This window comes from Lactuca saligna, chromosome 1 (assembly GCF_052625555.1).
Source record: "Lactuca saligna cultivar CGN05327 chromosome 1, ASM5262555v1, whole genome shotgun sequence".
Classification (NCBI taxonomy): domain Eukaryota; kingdom Viridiplantae; phylum Streptophyta; class Magnoliopsida; order Asterales; family Asteraceae; genus Lactuca; species Lactuca saligna.
Window position 1 is genome coordinate 28157481 of NC_136417.1, and position 14282 is coordinate 28171762.

Below are 14282 nucleotides of genomic sequence, written 5' to 3' on the forward strand. Positions count from 1 at the left end.
CGTAAAAAATGTTCCTTCACCAAGCCTGTGATTGTCATTCATGATCGTTCTTTTTCTTTGCTTAGGTCTTAATATAAGGTTATTTTGCCATTATGCAGAAGGTTTGCTCCATATTTTCACAATGCGTATGTAACGCCCGTAGATTAGGTAGTCAATTTAAGAACAATAAGCGTCAAAAATGACTTTTTGATGGAAGATTATTTTGAAGGAATAATCTATACTAAGTTTTAGTATATGTTACAAAGATTCCGTACATATAAAGAAGGCCGAAATCCGAATTATAACGAAGAAGTTGTCACATGTCGAAGTTTTGCGAAAGAACGGACACGATGCTGAATTACGTAAAAAGTGAATTTACGTTAGAGCGATGTTTATCCTTAGCGAACCACACGAAAGTCGTAGAATATGTTAAATCGTGAGCGTACATAAAAAGAACGCCCAAATCTGATTTCGTATGAGGAAATTATGATTTTTCGAAGTTTCGGCTTAGCAATGTACAACCCGAAGTTTGAATATGAGATCGAGCGATATTTAGCCGAAACAATCTGAACGAGAATCGACGATCTTGTTGATAGTAGTGCAACAGTAAAAAGACAAACGAAAACGGACGTCGGATGAAGAAGTTATCAATTTATAACGGAGTTTTCTTGTCTCGTCCTACTAAAAATAAATAATAATAATAATAATAATAAATTCAAAATTAGCCAACAGAGTCTAAACGAAAGTTGTAGAGCGTAGTCTCACCTACGCGTGGATAATAAGAACGTTGAAAACGAAGTTCATATGAGGAAGATATGAATTTTTGAAGTTTATTAAATAATTAAAATATTAAAATTAATTATAAATTTCGATATTATCCAAAGACGGTAGGGAGTCAGCGACCTTATCCAGGTTACGCCCTGCTTAACTAAAGATTACGCCCAGCGTAATTCAAGGTTTCAGCCCCTATAAATAGATGTCGAGTGCAACCGAGTTTTGGTGCTCGATTCTTCCCCTTCTCTCGCGTTTTTACCTCGTTTTACGTGCAAGAAATACCCCGAAGCCCCGGTATCATTCCCGAGATCCAAAGCAAGTCCCGAAGCCCCGAAGATCCCGAGAAGTGAATTTCCCAAGCCGAAGCTCTGCCCGCAAGAAGCCAATTTTTTTTGTGGATCTTCTAGATCCACCGAAGAATACTACTTCTACAAGCCGTAGTGTTGTCCGATCATCTTCTGATCAAGTGAGTGTATAGTTACTTTCCTCTAACACATAAATATAAAGTATTAGCTATGAAAATACGTGCTATGTGTTATATATTATTTGTCTATTTGAGATGGGCTTGGAATTGATGTTTTTATACGGGTGTTAAATGATTTAAACTGCGTTTGTATTTATATCTACAAATATGTTGGGTAGAACATGGGTAGATGGAATAGTTGGTGATGATGCGACTTTGTGCCTTGAATAAGCCTTGGTGACGATGCGACTTCGTGCCTATTTGATAAACCTTGGTGACTATGTGACGTAGTGTCTGTTGTGTAAACCCTGGTGACTATGAGACGTAGTGCCTATCGTATGAACCCTGGTGACTATGTGACGTAGTGCCTGTTGTATAAAACGTGGTAGCAAATGGACTTTGTGTCAGTTCCTTAGGTAAATCCTTAGGAATGTATGAATGAAGGATAGTGGGTTCTTAGGGTAAACCCTTGAGAAAATAAAGGAGATATGGGGATGGGTATTTGGGTTGATTGTTTGATAATTGAATATAATAAATGTATTATTGTGGGTTGAAAACCCTATATGCTCACCAGGCTCCCAAGCCTGACCCACTCAGTTTTCTTTGCATTACAGGTAATGGCACAAGGATATAAGTTGGTGGACTTGATGAGAGATTTTGGATTATAGATCAGTAGTTATAAATAACTGTTGTAAGGTCTATTTTATATTGTTTATGTTTTTGGTCTGTATCGGAACATGAAATCCTGAGGTTTTATTATTTAATGAAAATACATTCTCTTGAGACATGTTTTGATAAATTTTATCATATTTTGTTTTGGGAACAAATTCCGCAACTCTTTTAATCAAATGATTACTCTGATTTTATAAAACAAAGCATAAATAAATCGGTCTTTTCTGACCGTGAAATTGAGGATGTCATAGTTGGTATTAGAGCATTAGTTTAAGCGAACTAGGAATTTGTAGGATTTCTAGACTTAAACTTAGAATGCTAAGCGATGATTGTGAGATGAATGTCTACCATATTTTAAGACACGAGCACTAGTATATTTTAGGAAAGTTGCCTAAGATGCTTTTATGTGCTAAATGTTATATGTTGCCATATATGATATTATTTGTTCGGATCTATGGTCTGTTGTCGACCGGATCGGGAAACCTTATGTGTTTAGGATTCTAAGCGTACGACTACGGTATTAGAGCTAGCATGTAAACATTTCGAAGTGATAAGGATGATTTGAATATCTACTGTGAATGAGGATCTAAATTCACCTTGTTCGGTGTATAGATCATCAATGGTGAGAACGAGAAGTGGAGTTGAAAACGCTGACGAACACAGGAATCAAGCACATGTGATTGAACCAGTAGTTGTGGCAGCAGTAGCACCTGAACCAATGACAATGGTCGGAGTTCAAGTGATGATCCAGGCAATGTTGGATCATCAGATGGAAGAAAGCAGATGTCTGATTAGGCAGAATTGCGAAGAATTGTCAATTCAAGTTGAAGAGCCCGAAGTAAATGAAGGGTTGTCTGAAGGAGGAAACTACAGTAGGACCGTTGGTCAAGCCAACCCACCAATATTTCACCGAAACAACCAGGATGGAGGAAATGACGGACGTGGGTGCAAGTACAAGGATTTCATGGCATCCAAACCACCGTGTCTTTCTGGGAGCCCGACACCGGTGCATGTCATGGACTGGACCTCCGAGATGGAGACAATGTTTGAAAGTTGCGAGTGTAGCAACAGACAGAAGACCGCTCTTGCAATTCCTCTGTTAAAATCTGGAGTACTGAGCTGGTGGAAGTTACTGGTTGGTTCGATGCCCAAGGGGGAAGCTAGCAAAATGTCTTGGGAAGAGTTCGTGGTGCAACTGGAAATGCAATACTACTCTGAGCAGGATCTTCTGGAAATCAACAATGAGTTTTAGAATCTGAAGAAGGGAAAATTGAGCGTCACTGAATACATTACAAGTTTTACGGAGAAGATGAAGCTTATTCCATACCTAATTCCAACTGAACTTTCCAAGGTCAACAAGTTTGTCAATGGATTACCAACGGACTTTTGTCCGATAGTCAAGCAAGAAACCACTCTAAAAGTTGCCATCTGGGCAGCCAAAAATGTTGAGACCCAAATAAAAGAAAAGGGTCTGGAGAGAGCTGAAGTTGGAGAGAAAAGGAAACATGAAGGATCTTCAATGATCAACAAAGAAACCAAATTCTCGAAATCTGGAGGAAGAGATGAAGCTAAGTGGTGTGAGAAGTGTAAAAAGAAACACTTCGGGAAGTGTAGCGAGGAGACGACCTGCTACAAATGTGGGAAGACAGGGCATTTCGCCAAAAAATGCGCAGCTAACAAAAATGTGTGTTACGGATGTAACGAAGAAGGGCATGTTTCTAGAGAATGCCCAAAGAAAAACGCACCGCCACAGCCAAGGGCATTCCACATGCTCCTCGACGAAGCAGAAAACAATGGGAGGATTAAAAGATGAAGACTTCATATTAATATATAAAGTTTGTATCAAGAAGCATAGCATGTTAGAGGCATAGTATAGGGTGAACTTGAACTTTTGTGTAATAGTTTCAAGAAATAATATAAACCTTGGTTTTGTTATCTGATGTGTTAAATGATTATATGATTTATGTATGGTGACTTGGTTAACTACAAGACAATACTTGGGATGAGTATGAGTAGGTGTGAATGGTAGTAGAGATCCATACTACCGGAAGCACAGGACTCGCACTTGGATCAAGGAAAGTCGCAAGGTTACCAAGAAGCTTGTAATTGAGTTCGTTTTTATTCAAGTATGTCGTTACCATTGTTTCGGTAATGACTAGTAAGATGGTTGTTATTCTGATCCTAGTGGTCATATAAAATTGGGTCCGACTACGATGAGAGGTCATCGGGACACGACCCATCGGTCTATTACAATAGATAAAGGAATGTATTTATCCTAAGAAGAAGAAGGAGTCCACAATAAGGATTTATTTTGTAACTTGAAGGTTATTATTGAAAGTCCAACATAGTATGAAGAGCAGATGAAAGATTGAGCATCACAATTATTACTTAGGATGGAGAGATAACTTATGGAGTCAGTATACGAATCCTATTTTGTTGATGATTTCGGGACGTAATCATCCTATGGGGGAGATAATTGTAACGACCGTAGATTAGGACTAGTCAATTTAAGGACAATAAGCGTCAAAAATGACTTTGTGATGGAAGATTATTTTGAAGAAATAATCTTAACTAAGTTGTAGTATATGTTACAAAGATGTCGTACATATAAAGAACGTCGAAATTTGAACTATAACGAGTTTCGCGACAGAACCGACACGACGCTGAATGACGTAAAAAGTGAATTTACGTTAGAGCAATATTTAGCCTTAGCGATCTAAACGAAAGTTGTAGAATGCATTAAACCGAAAGTGTACATAAAAAGAACGCCCAAATCTGACTTCGTATGAGGAAGTTATGATTTTCCGAAGTTTCGCCTTAACAGTGTACAACCCGAAGTTCGAATATGAGATCGAACGATATTTAGCCGAAACAATCTAAACGAGAATAGAAGATCTTGTTGATAGCAGTGCAACAATAAAAAGACAAACGAAAACGGACGTCGGATGAAGAAGTTATGAATTTATAACGGAGTTTTCTTGTCCCGGCCTACTAAAAATAAATTCAAAATTAGCCGACGGAGTTTAAACAAAAGTTGTAAAGCGTAGTCTCACCTACTCGTGGATATAAAGAACGTCGAAAACGAAGTTCGTATGAGGAAGATATGAATTTTTGAAGTTTATTAAATAATTAAAATATTAAAATTAATTATAAATTTCGATATTATCCAAAGACGGTAGGGAGTCAGCGACCTTATCCAGGTTACGCCCTGCTTAACTAAAGATTACGCCCAACGTAATTCAAGGTTTCAGCCCCTATAAATAGATGTCGAGTGCAGCCGAGTTTTGGTGCTCGATTCTTCCCCTTCTCTCGCGTTTTTACCTCGTTTTGCGTGTAAGAAATACCCCGAAGCCCCGGTATCATTCCCGAGAAGTGAATTTCCCGAGCCGAAGCTCTGCCCGCGAGAAGCCAATTTTTTTGTGGATCTTCTAGATCCACCGAAGAATACTACTTCTACAAGTCGTAGTGTTGTCCAATCATCTTCTGATCAAGTGAGTGTATAGTTACTTTCCTCTAACACATAAATATAAAGTATTAGCTATGAAATACGTGCTATGTGTTATATATTATTTGTCTATTTGAGATGGGCTTGGAATTGATGTTTTTATACGGGTGTTAAATGATTTAAACTGCGCTTGTATTTATATATACAAATATGTTGGGTAGAACATGGGTAGATGGAATAGTTGGTGATGATGCGACTTTGTGCCTTGAATAAGCCTTGGTGACGATGCGACTTCGTGCCTATTTGATAAACCTTGGTGACTATGTGACGTAGTGTCTCTTGTGTAAACCCTGGTAACTATGAGACGTAGTGCCTATCGTATGAACCCTGGTGACTATGTGACGTAGTGCCTGTTGTATAAAACGTGGTAGCAAATGGACTTTGTGTCAGTTCCTTAGGTAAATCCTTAGGAATGTATGAATGAAGGATAGTGGGTTCTTAGGGTAAACCCTTGAGAAAATAAAGGAGATATGGGGATGGGTATTTGGGTTGATTGTTTGGTAATTGAATATAATAAATGTATTATTGTGGGTTGAAAACCCTATATGCTCACCAGGCTTCCAAGCCTGACCCACTCAGTTTTCTTTGCATTACAGGTAATGGCACAAGGGTATAAGTTGGTGGACTTGACGAGAGATTTTGGATTATAGATCAATAGTTATAAATAACTGTTGTAAGGTCTATTTTATATTGTTTATGTTTTTGGTCTGTATCGGAACATGAAATCCCGAGGTTTTATTATTTAATGAAAATACATTCTCTTGAGACATGTTTTGATAAATTTTATCATATTTTGTTTTGGGAACAAATTCCGCAACTCTTTTAATCAAATGATTACTCTGATTTTATAAAACAAAACATAAATAAATCGGTTTTTTCTGACCGTGAAATTGGGGATGTCACACATATGAAGCCTACGGTTTTAATATTTTTCGTTTTTTTAAAGTTATCTCCATATACAAAAACTACTCCTAATCAAGAATAACGTAAAATTTCGATAAAAAAATAGACATACATCGTTGTTCTTTGGGTGCTCCGTTGAAAGAAAATAATAGACAAACCAATGAAAAAATTGTAAAAAGCAACCTAATCTGAAAAAGTAATATATTTAGGGTTGAACATAGTGCGGTTCGGTACGGTTTTTGGCTAAAACCGAACCAAAAACCGCAGCTTCGGTTTTTTGAAGTTTAGAAACCGCACCGTTCGGTTTGTATGCGCTTTGGGTTTTGCGGGTTTTTATGCAGTTTTTTGCAGTTCGGTTTTTTTGCGGTTTTTTCTCAGTTTTTTATTTTGTTTTCTTTTGCATTTTTATTAAAACTCAGGTAACTCAACGAGTTACTTTGACTCGGATGATGAGTGTTAATCATTTCTTAAGAAACTTCATATAGAGATGAATCGATACCGTCACCTATTAGTTTGAACTCAAATGACATAACCACTAATCAAACATGTTTACAATGCTTGAATATAATACGAATTAAATATAATATTTGTTTAGTATGTACATGAGATAATATTAAATAATGTATTCATAAAAATGATACTATCATCACTAGTACTCTTCATATTCATATGTTAAAAAATACAATAAACTTGATTTGTTCTTATATATATATATATATATATATATATATATATGTGTGTGTGTGTGTGTGTTTGTGTGTATGTTTAAAAAAAATATAATCATCATTTAATACGATAGATATTTATATTTATAAAAAATTTAATCGTCATGAGTTCTTCATTCTTACAAATGTCAATACTATATATATATATATATATATATATATATATATATATATATATATATATATATATATATATATATGTTCGGTGCGGTTCATTTTTTGTGGTTTTTACAAGACTAAAAACCGCACCGTCGGTTTTTGTTTCTGTTTCGGTTTTTTGGCTTCGGTTTATGTGGTTTTTTCGGTTTGCGGTTCGGTTTTTGCTCATCCCTAAATATATTATATATTATGTACCAATGGGTCACGAAAGAATAGACGAGCTTGAAAACAGTAGCTCATTGCCCTAAAACCGTAGCCAACTCTCGTTCATCGTAGTCAATGCTCGTTGATCGTAGTCAACTTTGGTCGGACTACTCTTTAGTGGATTATTTTTGGCTAATGTATTTTTTGCTATTTTTGGATAAGTAATTAGAGAAAATGACTAGATTAGTAATTTATTCTACAACAAATTGTAAATATAGTGATATGATTAAAAAAATACTTCTTAAAATCAAATTCTCCTTAATAAATGAAGGTTTTTTTTTATCACATGTCAATCTTTAATTAATTTTAACATTTGTCTTCTTATGATATTTTTTAAATAAATAATATTCACATCAATTTATGGTTTTTTTAATTTTGAAAATTAAAAAGACACGTAATCTTTTAATTATATATATAAAGTATTAAATATAATAAATATTATAATAAATTGCAAGTAATATGTTTTCTCGTTCATTATTTTAAAATTTTATTTTAAAAATATTTATTATTTATATTTTATTATTTTATTTTTTTAATAAATTTGTACGATACATAGGATTACATCTAGTTTTTATAATAATATAATAACATTTGTTGTGATTTGTTATTTAATTTAATTCGAAGATAAGATATGGTTGTTTGGCAACTTTATCAAATATAAATTGCGACTTTTAAGGTAGCTTTTATTAATAAATAATTAAGGTTTATATTTTATTGCATTGTTTAAATTACTGAATTAACAATATTAGTTAAAGAGTCGTAGGTTTTGACAAATTATGGAAGAAAAATATTTTGAAAGTCATTGTTTGGATCCAATATTATAGAATGAATTGCCTTTTTGGTCCTTGAGTTTAGTAATTTTTGTAATATTAATCTCATTTTAAAAAATATATTATCCGTTTAAATCATTATCCCAAAAAAATAAAAAAACGTTATTTTTTTTCTCCCTAATTATAACTACTGCTATGATTTTTGTCTCAAAAGGGTAATCACTAAAACTCATTTACCCCTTCAATTTTTTAAGCTATAAATATTCAGTCCTTATGATCGGTTACTTCAGGTTAGCCGAGAAAAATAACTTAATAACGTAATATATTTTTTATTTGGTATACATTTAGTCCTTAATATATATATTTTTTTCAAAATAAGTCATTTTTGTTTTTGTACTCATTCAGTACTTATAAATGATATCTTTAGATTTTTCACACGATATCTTACGTGAAACAACCATTGATCTGGTGTCTGAGGCTGTTGATGCTTATATCCATCGCTATCGTGATTACTTGGTTGCGTAGGTCTTGTGGTTTGGCTTAGGTCTTGTGTTTTGAATATCATAAATTCTAAATACGATATCAGAATTAACGATCTTTACATCCATGTGTTTTTTTTTTTTTTAGTCTAGTACAACTTGTGTTAAGATTACTCCCGTTAAAATATTATATATTTTTAGTTATGATTTTATAAAAAAAAAAAAAAAAAAAAAAAAAAAAAAAAAAAAAAAAAAAAAACATATTTATACATACATTCATAAAAAATGTATGGATACAAAGATCATAAGTAAAAATATGGTACTTTTTAACGGGAGTAATCTAAATGAGAGTTGTAGCAGACTAAAATACGAATGCATGGATATAAAGATCGTTAAAATGCGAGGATCGTCTAAAGAAGTTATGACGTTCGGGACACATGATTTAACCAACCAAGAAGTCGAGATTATGATGAACATAAGCATCAAAAACCACAAACATCTCATTAACGATTGCACTATGTAAGATATCGTGAGGAAAACATTAATAAATCATTCATAAGTACAAAATAAGTATAAAAACAAATGACTTATTTTGCAAAAAATAAATAAATAAATAAGGACTAATTGTGTACAAAAATATTAAAGACTAAATGTGTACAAAGTGAGAAATATATTACTCTATTAAGAAATTTTACCGGCTAACTTGGAGTAGTCGGTCATAAATACTAAATGTGTACAGTTTAACAAGTTAAAAAGGGTAAATATAAACGAAAAAAATTCACTAACCAAATGTATACAAATCAAAAATATATTACTTTTTTAAATCATTATCCATATTTTCTTCTACCTTACATGTTTTTAACAAACTAAATTCTTTTATTATAATATAAATTAATTTATATTTTATGTTATTATATTTCATGTTTAAAGTCGAATAAATAAAATAATTAGAATTATAACTTATATGATTAAATGGTGATCTTAAAATATGTTTTTTTGAACAAAATAAACATTATAATTATTTTGCAAAAGATTCATCTTAATGTTTATTAATCTACCTCTTCTAATAAATGAAATCTAAAAATAACATGTGTCAGTTTATTAGAATATCTTTTTGACACGGGATATTTTTCTATACATTTTTATTATTTCCTTTTTTTTTTTAACAAATTAAATTCAATTCAAAATTTGAAAATACATAATTATATCATAGTAGCATTATCATGTTTATTTTGCTTAACAAATTAATTCATAATTACTTACAATGGATAATATTTTAGTTTTTTTTTACAATTATTATTTTTAATCTATATCAAAATTTAAAATATATTGACAGTGGTTTCTACGAGTTATAACCTAGTATTTTTAAAAAATGTAACATTTGTGACAAAATTGGTTATTCCTTTTTATAACCCCATATAAAAGTTTATGACATTTATTTTTTTAATAACGTAAAGTATGTAATGGTTCAAATAAAAACACAAAAATATTAAAAACTGAGAAAACATATCATTTATAATATTAATACATGAATATTTTAATATTGTTCATTTATTAAGATATTATAATATGGATCATATATTAAACTACTAATATTATAAAAAAAAAATATTACAATATTAATAGTTTAATAAATGAATCACAATTTGATATTGCGAATGAACCCATATTTCCAAACATTTGTATGACTTCTATTTGAACTTTTCCTATTCTTATGTAATAAAACATTCGCAATTCAATTTAATATAATTATTTTATTCTAATAAAAAAGTTGTTTTAATTCAAATATTAGGCAAATCCCTTCAAAATTTAAATTTATTTTTTTAATTTTATGTTAAATTTGAAGGCATAATAGCTTTATAAATTTAATATATCTTTTAATTGATAATTTATTTAAAATAATTGACTAATTATTATAAACCTATGTTACGAAAATTTAATTAACTTTCCAACTGTATTTTTCATGTATTATAAACCACAACTGTAAATAAAGATAATAGACAATAGCGAGCTTTGAAACGGACAATAACGGAGACGCGAGTTAAATTCAAACATCAATATTATAAGAAAATGTCACCTTCTAGACATACGAATTCATGTATACTATTAGTGACAGAGATATTTAGAAAAGTATTATAATCAGTTTAATATATTTTTTAAAGTTCTTCTAAAGTCTAAACCTATTCAAAGTTCTTATAATAATAACAATGATAAACTAAAAACTCTAGTGAGAAAAATCGCACTCCTTACGATCGCATTAAGATAAAAGGAATATATATATATATATATATATATATATATATATATATATATATATATATATATATATATAAAAGTTCAAGTGAGACAGTCTAATTTTATGATACTGTAAGGCTCAATCGTAACCATTCATTTGATAGATAAAACAAAAAACATTTTTAAAATACAAAATAATAGAAAGTTTTCGAAAACTTTTTTTCAAATATTATTTTCGGAATTTATATTTTCCAAAAAAAATAAAAAAATATATTTAAAATAATTACACTTTTTTACATATTCTACTAGAATAAATAGAATATTTTACATATTTGAGAAATCTAGTATATTATTCTAACATTCTAAAAATCACATTAGAATATTTACAATGTAATATTCTATTGAATATTTCACGTATTAAAAAAAAAACTGTAATTTTTTTTAATTTTTTTAAATAATTAAAGTTCCAAAAATAATAATTAAAAAAAGAATTTTTGGATTTTTTCCTTTTATTTTTTATTTTAAAATTATTTGTAGATTTAGTTTCACTGTTTCACAAAGTTAACATTGGTCTCAAATAAACCTGAACCTATATATATATATATATATATATATATATATATATATATATATATATATATATATATATATATATATATATATATATATATATATATATATATATATATATATATATATATATATGACGGTTCATTTGAAATAAAAAAAAATAGAGATCTTGAGATTCAACCTGAGTCATACAGTTCTCATTTACCGCTCTAACGTTCCATTGTACTGACAGTAGCAGTGTATGTTTAATCATAAATGATTATACATATATGTCTATTCATAGACTGAATAATCATATATGATTATTACAGTCTGTGGCAGAAAATGTGGTGGTCACAGAGGTGGCAGTAGTATAACTGATGGATGTGACAATGGTGGGTTGGCTGATGTCAAAGGTGGTGGTTGTGGTGGTGGAGCTGGCGGTTGTGGTGGTGGGGATGGTGCCAGGGAAGAAAGGAAGGGACGACGGTATATAATCATTTATAATTATAATTGATATGTCGCGTCGGTATGCTGGAGGGTTAGAACGGCATACTTGAAATATGTTGGTTGAGGTTTAATCTTAAGATCTCTCTCTCTCTCTCTCTCTCTATATATATATATATATATATATATATATATATATATATATATATATATATATATATATATATATATATATATATATATATATATATATATATATATATATATATATATATATATAGGTTTAGTTTCTATGGAAAACTAAAAAACCCAAAAAATCATAAAAAATACATAAAAAAAAAACTTAAACATCACAAAAAAAATGGCTTTATATACCAAATAATCGCACATTTTTATAAAAATTCACGTAAAATAATTTTCAAAGAAAACCAAAAAAAATGATTTATTAATTTTCTTTTCAACAAATTAAAAAAAAAAAAGTAGTGGTTTTTTTATATATAAAGTCAAAAGAAAGATTTGTGATGTCTTAGTCTTTTTTTCATGCATTTTTATGATTTTTAAGGTTTTTTCATAACCCTTCCATATATATATATATATATATATATATATATATATATATATATATATATATATATATATATATATATATATATATATATATATATATATATATATATATATATATATATATATATATATATGTTCATGTGAGACAGTCTAATTTTATGATACCGTGAGATACAATCCTAGACATTCATTTGGTAGATAAAAATAAAAACATTTTTAAAATACAAAATAATAGAAAATTTTCGAAAACTTTTTTTTGAAATGTTATTTTCGGAATTTATATTTTCCAAAAAAAATAAAAAAAATATTTAAAAAATTACACTTATTTTACATATTCTAGTAAAATAAATATAATATTTTACATATTTGAGAAATCTAGTATAATATTCTAACATTCTAAAAACCATATTAGGATATTTACAGTCTAATATTCTATTAGAATATTTCACGTATTTAAAAAAAACTGTAATTTATTTTTATTTTTAAATTTTTTTAAGTAATTAAAGTTCCGAAAATAATAATTAAAAAAAGAATTTTTGGATTTTTTTATTTTAAAATTATTTCTAGATTTAGTTTCACTGTCTCACAAAATTAGCATTGGTCTCAAAAAATAAAGTTCTTGAGATTCAACCTGAGTCATACAATTCTCATTATCGCTCTAACGTTCCAGTGTACCGACGGTAGCAGTGTATGTTTAATCATAAATGATTATACATATAAGTCTATTCATAGACTGAATAATCATATACGATTATTACAGTCTGTGGCAGAAAATGTGGTGGTCATAGTGGTGGCAGTAGTATAACTGATGGATGTGATTATCATATTTTGTCTTGGGAACAAATTCCGCAACTCTTTTAAATCAAAAGAATTTACTCTGAAATTACTTTAAAAGCATAAATGAAACCGGTCTTTTTCTGGCAGATATTTTGGGGATGTCACAATTGGTATCAGAGCATTAGTTTAAGCGTATTAGGAATTTGTAAGATTTCTAAACTTAAACTTAGAATGCTAAGTGAAGGTTGTTAGATGTGTGTCTATTATATTTTAGACACGAGCACTAATTTATTTTAGGAGAGTTGCCTAAAATGCTTTTATGTGCTAAATGTTACATGTTTCCATATATGATATTATTTGTTCGGATCTATGGTATGTTGCCAACCGGATCTAGAAACCTTATGTGTTTAGGATTCTAAGCGTATGACAACGGTATTATAACTAGCATGTAACTTTTCAGAGTGATAAGGATGATTTGAATATCTATCGTGAATGAGGATCTAATTTCACCTTATTCGGTGTATAGATCAAAAATGGTGAGAACAAGGAGTGGAGTTGGAAACATGGACGAAAACAGGAATCAAATACATGTAATAGAGCAAGTAGCTATTGCAGCAGCAACAACACCTGAGCCAATAACAATGGTCGGAGTGCAATTGATGATTCAAACAATGTTGGATCGTCATATGGAGGAAACTAGACGTCTGCTTAGGCAGAATCGTGAAGAACTATCAATTCACGTCGAAGAGCCCGAAGTAAATGGAGGGCAGTCTGAAGGAGGAAACTTTAGTGGGATCATTGGTCAAGACGACCCACCGATGGTTAGACACAACAACCAGTATGGGGGAAATGGTGGGCATGGGTGTAAGTATAAGGATTTGATGGCATCCAAGCCACCATGTCTATCCGGAAGCCCGACACCAGTGGAAGTGATTAATTGGATCTCCGAAATGGAGACTATGTTTGAAAGTTACGAGTGCAGCAACTGACAGAAGAACGCTCTTGCAATCTCTCTGTTAAAATTTGGGGTACTAAGCTATTGGAAGTTACTAGTTGACTCGATGCCCAAGGGAG